Raw genomic sequence first — 6,041 nt, forward strand, 5'->3', positions numbered from 1 at the left:
ATAGTGGGTAGAATTGTGTCCCCCAAAAGATACGTTAAAGGCCTAACCCCGGTACCTGTGAATGTGACCTTATTTGGAAATAAGGTCTTTGAAGATGTGATCAAGTTAAGATGAGGTCACACTGAATGAGAGTGGGCCCTAGCCCAGTGACTGGTGTCCTTATAAGAAGAGGGAAATTTGGACACAGAGACACAGGGAAGAAGGCATGTGAGGACAGAGGCAGAGATTGGAGTGATCCAACCATAAGCCGAGGGACGCCAAAGACTGGACATCAGAAGGTGAGGAGAAGCAGGGAAGGATACCTCCACAGAGCCTTTGTCAGGAGCATGGCCCTGCCGACGCCTTGATTTCAGACTTATGCCTTCTAAAACCATGAGAGAACAAATATTAAAGTTACCCAGTTTGTGGTGACTTGTTATGGCAGCGTTAGGAAATTAATACAGTGAGGCAAACAAGGTTGGACATCAGCCATTTCACATGGTTCCAACTAATGGATGTGCCTGACATGAGCCGCTATGACCTCAGCTGTCCAGAAGATGCTAAGCTGGCCTGGCTTGCTGGGCCCCTGGACGCAGTTGCTCATAGAGGTGGTGCCATCTTGGTGCCCTGGCCTCACAGGGACAGTGGCTGACCCTTGACAAGCCCTGCCCAGGCCTCAGCCCCTGTATCTCTTCTCTTTCTTCCCTCCCTCACTCATTCCCTAGGCCAAGAAAGCAGCCACAGACGACGATGAACTGAGTTCCTATTTTAAAATTTATACAGAAAGCAAAGTCTCCTTGAAAATTTCAAAAAAATAAAAAGACTATACATCAACAAATGAGCATAGTTGGGGTCCTATAAAACTTTATTTGTGAACACCAAAATTTGAATTTCATATAATTTTCATGTGTCACAAAATATTATTCTTTTAAACATTTTTTTCCAACATTCAAAAATGTAAAAACCATTGGTACAAAAAGAGGCAGCAGGCTAGATTTGGCCCATGGGGAATAGTTTGCCAACCCTCAACAATCTCACTGGGTCCCCGGGGCTAAAAATGCTAAATCTGTATGATAACCCCACAAATCAAATTCCTATCTTTTACCCAGCCTTCTCTCTGAGCTTGAAAGACCTCAGTCATGTCCACTTGGATGTCTAATGTGTATTTGACTTTCCAAATGTAACATTCTAAGCACAACTTTTGATTTCCCTCCCCACTTGAAACCTATCCCATCCCTCTGGTCCCTGTCTCAGTTAATGGTGTTACCATTCCCTATCAGGCCAAAAATCTGTCATCATCCTTGACTCCTTTCTTTTTCTCAAACTCCGTATTAAATCCATCTGCAAAATCTGTCAACTCTACCTTCACAGTACACCCAGATCTGACAACTTCCCACCTCCTCTGCTCTCATCCTCATCCAAGCTACCAGCACCTCCCAATTTATCTCCAGGGTCTCCTACCATCTATTCTCCACACAGCGACCAGTGAGGTCCTTTTGAATCTGAGCATCCTGTTCTCCTACCCTCAAGCCTGCCTCTCATCCTCTGAATGCTCCCTACCGCCCTTAGAATAAAATCCAACACCTGCAAATCAAAACCTCAATGAGATACCACCTCACACCACTTAGGATGGCTACTATCAAAAAAAAAAAAAATTAGGAAATAACTGTTGGAGAGCACGTTGGAGAGAAATTGGAACATTTGAGTACTGTTGGTGGGAACATAAAATGGTCAAGCAACTACAGAAAACAGTATGGTGGTTCCACTAAAAAAAAAACAACACACACACACACAGAATTACCATATGATCTGGTAATTCTGGGTACATACCCAAAAGATTTGAAAGCAGGGTCTGGAAGAGATATTTGTACACCCATGTTCATACATAACAGCTTTATTCACAATCATCAAGAGAAAGAACCCAGGTGTCCAACAACAGATGAATGAAAAAGCAAAATATGATATATATATATACAATGGATTATTATTCAGCCTCAAAGAGGAAGGGAATTCTAACACATGCTACAACATGGATGAAGCTTGAGGACATTATGCTAAGTGAAAGAAGCCAGAAACAAAGGACAAATTCTGCATGATTCCATTTGTATGAGGTCCCTAGTGTAGTCAAATTCATAGAGACAGAAAGTAGAATGGTGATGACCAAGGGCTGGGGGCAGGGGGAATGGGAATTTTTGTTTAATGAGTACAGAGTTTTAGTTTTATAAGAGAAAAGAGTTCTGGAGATTGGTTGCACAATGTGACTGCACTTAACACCACTGAATGTACACTTTAAAACGGTTAAGATGGTAAATGCTATGTTATTTGCGTTTTACCACAATTTTTTTAAAAATGCAACTCCTTCCATGTTCTTTGCACCCTTATGTGATCTGGCGCAGCCTCTGTCTCTGACTTCATTTCCCACCCCACCCCCTTCCTCCTCATCTCTAGCCATCCTGGCCTTCCAGTTGACATTGTTCCTTCCACCTGGAATGTTCTTCCTCCAGACATTCTCAGGACTTACCCTCCCAGCACTGCAGGCCTGCGCTCGGGGAGACCTCCCCTAACTACTCTTTCCAAAATGGCATCCTCCCTCCTTTTATTTCTCTTTGTGGTATTTCCCACACTTGGTGTTATGTTACAAGTGCAATTGTTTGCTTCTTTATTGTTTCTCTCTTCTTTGTGTGGGCAGGGGCTTTTTCTGCTTTGCTCACCACTCTCTCTCCAGCTCCTGGCACACAGTAGGTGCTCACTCAATACAATGGCTTAGTGAGAGAATGAATGTGGCCCTACAATGCAGTCTTATATCAAAAGACAAGGGTAGGTGTCCCCAGGCACCCAAACCACCCACCTACTAATCAATAAATCCAATTTCCTCCCTGGACAATGGGGTCCCTTCAAATGCCTCAAAGGCTGAGATGGTAAGTAATGGAATCCTATACGTAAAATACTGTGAGCTCTTCGAGATAATAATTATGAAACACATAACAAGTGACACACAGCAAAGCTTGATGTTTTTAGAATACAAATATTTGTGTTGGCATGATTTAAAATTTTAAACATAAGCTGTTTTTCCATTTTCTCCAACCACAAGGAGGCTGCTGGTCGAGGGTCAGGACATCTGAACTCTAGCACTGGTGACACCAGATACCTGCTTTGTGAGCTTGGGTAAGCCAGTTTCCTCTCTGGACCTTAGTTTTCTTTCTGGTCCTGTAAAAGGACTAAGCTGGTATCCCATGAGTCCTTTTCTCCTTGAAGATTCTAGCATCTTTGATTAGTTGTAGTTCATTCTCCCTTCAAGATTGTTGAGATTTTAAGTTCATCTCAAATTACTAATTAATCAGATTCCTTTTTCATGTTTCCATCAGTTGGCAATGCAATAACAGTAGAAAAAACAATTCTACCCAGGAGTAAAACCACGATGATTCATGACTTGTTAAACCTATATGTAATGGGGGAGTGGAGGAAATACAGGAGAAAAGGGAAATTTACTGACTCTTGGAATAAGAAGGAGCTTCAGCTCAAAACTGCATTATTCACAGTAACATCGTTCATCGTGACAAGCTGCTGTGTTTTTCATGAGGGTGTAAGATGTGACTCCTCAGGCATTCAGATGATATTAGGATGGTGGAGTCCCCTCTTGTCAATGAAAATGGAATAAACTGCACTTTTAGGGAGTCCAGGAGTGAGTCTCAAGGGACAAGCACAGAGGGTGACACTGTTCGGGGAGCAGTCCCTGGGACCGGACATAGAGTGTCCGGGACTAGGAGGGCGGGGGACTGTGGGTGTTTGAGCCCCTCTCCACAAGTTCACGGCTGACTCAGTCCACTGAGGTGAAACAGGAAGCGGGCGGGGAGGCATGCCCGGGCACCCAGCTCCGAGGCTGGGAGGAGGGTGGCAGGGACTTTCAGAGTGTGGCTGTAGGAAATTTACCAAGTGGAACCTGGGGACTCGAAAGAGTGCATGTGCTTTCCCGAAGAAGAGCTCAAGGCACTTAGGCCAAAAATAGATGAGTAGCATGTGTGAGTGAATGAGTGTGTGTGTGTGTGTGTGTGTGTGTTTGGCAGGTTCTGGTAATTTATAAAGCAGGTTCTGTGGCTCTCCCCACTCAAATCCTCCCACCCCCATCCTCACCTCCACCTCCCCCTCCCAGGTTCCATGTATCTGAGAATGTCTGGCAGCATGTGAGGTGCCCCCCACCCCCGCCCCAGAAGCTAATCTGCGTGCACCAAGCAGCTCAAGTGAGTACCTGAAAGGAAGGGAAAGTTAGCCTTGAAAAGCTTGACTGCCCTCTGAAAAAAAAATAACCACTATCAGCAAATGGGAGGGGCTGTTATATTTACAGTCTACTCTGATCCCTGTGACCAGAATTGTCCCCATGGGATATAGCCAGAGGAACTACAAGTGAATATGGAAGGAGTTGTTTTACTCAAAAATATGAAAAACTGGCCCAAGCGGCTTAGGGACCCACCACCGCCACTGCCACATGCACGTGTCACTGTTGCACGGATAGCTGTGTGGCTGCAGTTTTCTGAGAACCTCAGAGGATACAGACTCACTCGGACCCTCTGAGCGTCACTTAGTGTTTTGGCACAATAAGCAAGAGTGACATTGGTTGTCTGAGGAAGAGGCAATGACCTGCCGGAGGCAACTTTCACTGAAGGCAAAAATGAGGTGACTTCACACAGCTCTGCAGATGGCAGAGGCTTCTCCTTGAACGTGACTGAGGGCTACCAGGGCAGGAGAGGAAGACCAGGCAGAACGCTGGGGAATCGTGGACAGGTTATGTCCATGATGTGTGCCCTCTGGGCATGCCCAGAAAAAACTGGAGCTGGTCATATTCAAAGACAACCAGACATACAAGAAAACATGACACCATGAGTGAGAGCCAACAGACAAGAGAAACACCAAGATTTCAGATATTTGAATTACTAGACACAGACTCAAACAATTCTGTCAAATAAATAATCAGCAAGTTTGAAAATTTTAGCAAAGAACTGGAAACTATAAAAAGGGGTCATAATTGATGTTAAAAAGAACTTCTAGGTGTGAAAAATACATTAGCTAAAATTAAGGACCTAGTGGATGATTTTAACCACACTTTTATACACAGCTGAAGAGAGAATTTGTATACCAAAACTAAAGCAGAAGAAACTATCAAGATTATAGTATGGGAAGATAAAAAGATTATAAAGACAGAAGAGAGGGTAATAGAGTATACAATGAGTAAACCTAATAAACATTTAATGTATGTATCAGATGGAGTAAAAAGAGGAAAAGGCACAGAAAAAAAATATTTGAATATCTGATGATGGATGATTATCCAGAACTAATGACACATCCCCAGAATCAAGACCAATGAATCCCAAGCAAGACAATGAAAAAGACACTCTTATATTCAGAAAAGAGAAAAAGAGACAGAGAGAGAGGGAGAGGAAAAGAAAATCTTAAAGCAGCCTGAGAGAAAAAAGAGATTGCCTTTAAGGAAGCCATGGAAAAACAGTCAGCTGACTTCTCAAAAGCCACAATGAAAGCCAGAACACTATGCAATGATGTCTTCAATTTGCCAAAAGAAAAGCCTAGATCCTCTAGGCATGGGAAATATCCTTCAAGAATAAAGGTTAAATACAGACATTTTGGGACAAGAAAAAATGCAAAATCCCAAGAGCATTCACCACCAGCAGATCAGCATCTAAAACGAAAAGGAAAATAACTCCAAATGGAAGGTTAGAAGTAAAAGAAGGAGTGAGAATTAAAGAAAGATGAATATCTTCATGTGGAAAAAGTGACCAGATTTTCATCAAATCAGAAACGTATTTGGAACGACCTAAGCTTGGGTTCCATAGCATGTGAGTCATTGACTTTGGGGAGCCTTGGGCAGACCTCACAGAAATCAGGCCAGCAGCCGTCCTCCAGGGCAGCTGAAGTTGAGCCAGCGGGACCCACCTGGCAACTGATCAGGAGAGACATGCCATGTCTAGTAAGATTCAGAGAAAGCAAACCAGGTTTCCCAATAGGAGGGAGAAATGGAAAGTCACAAGGACATTTGCTATGGTAGATATTGG

Source organism: Balaenoptera borealis (genome assembly GCF_965194805.1).
Source record: "Balaenoptera borealis genome assembly, chromosome: 5".
Classification (NCBI taxonomy): domain Eukaryota; kingdom Metazoa; phylum Chordata; class Mammalia; order Artiodactyla; family Balaenopteridae; genus Balaenoptera; species Balaenoptera borealis.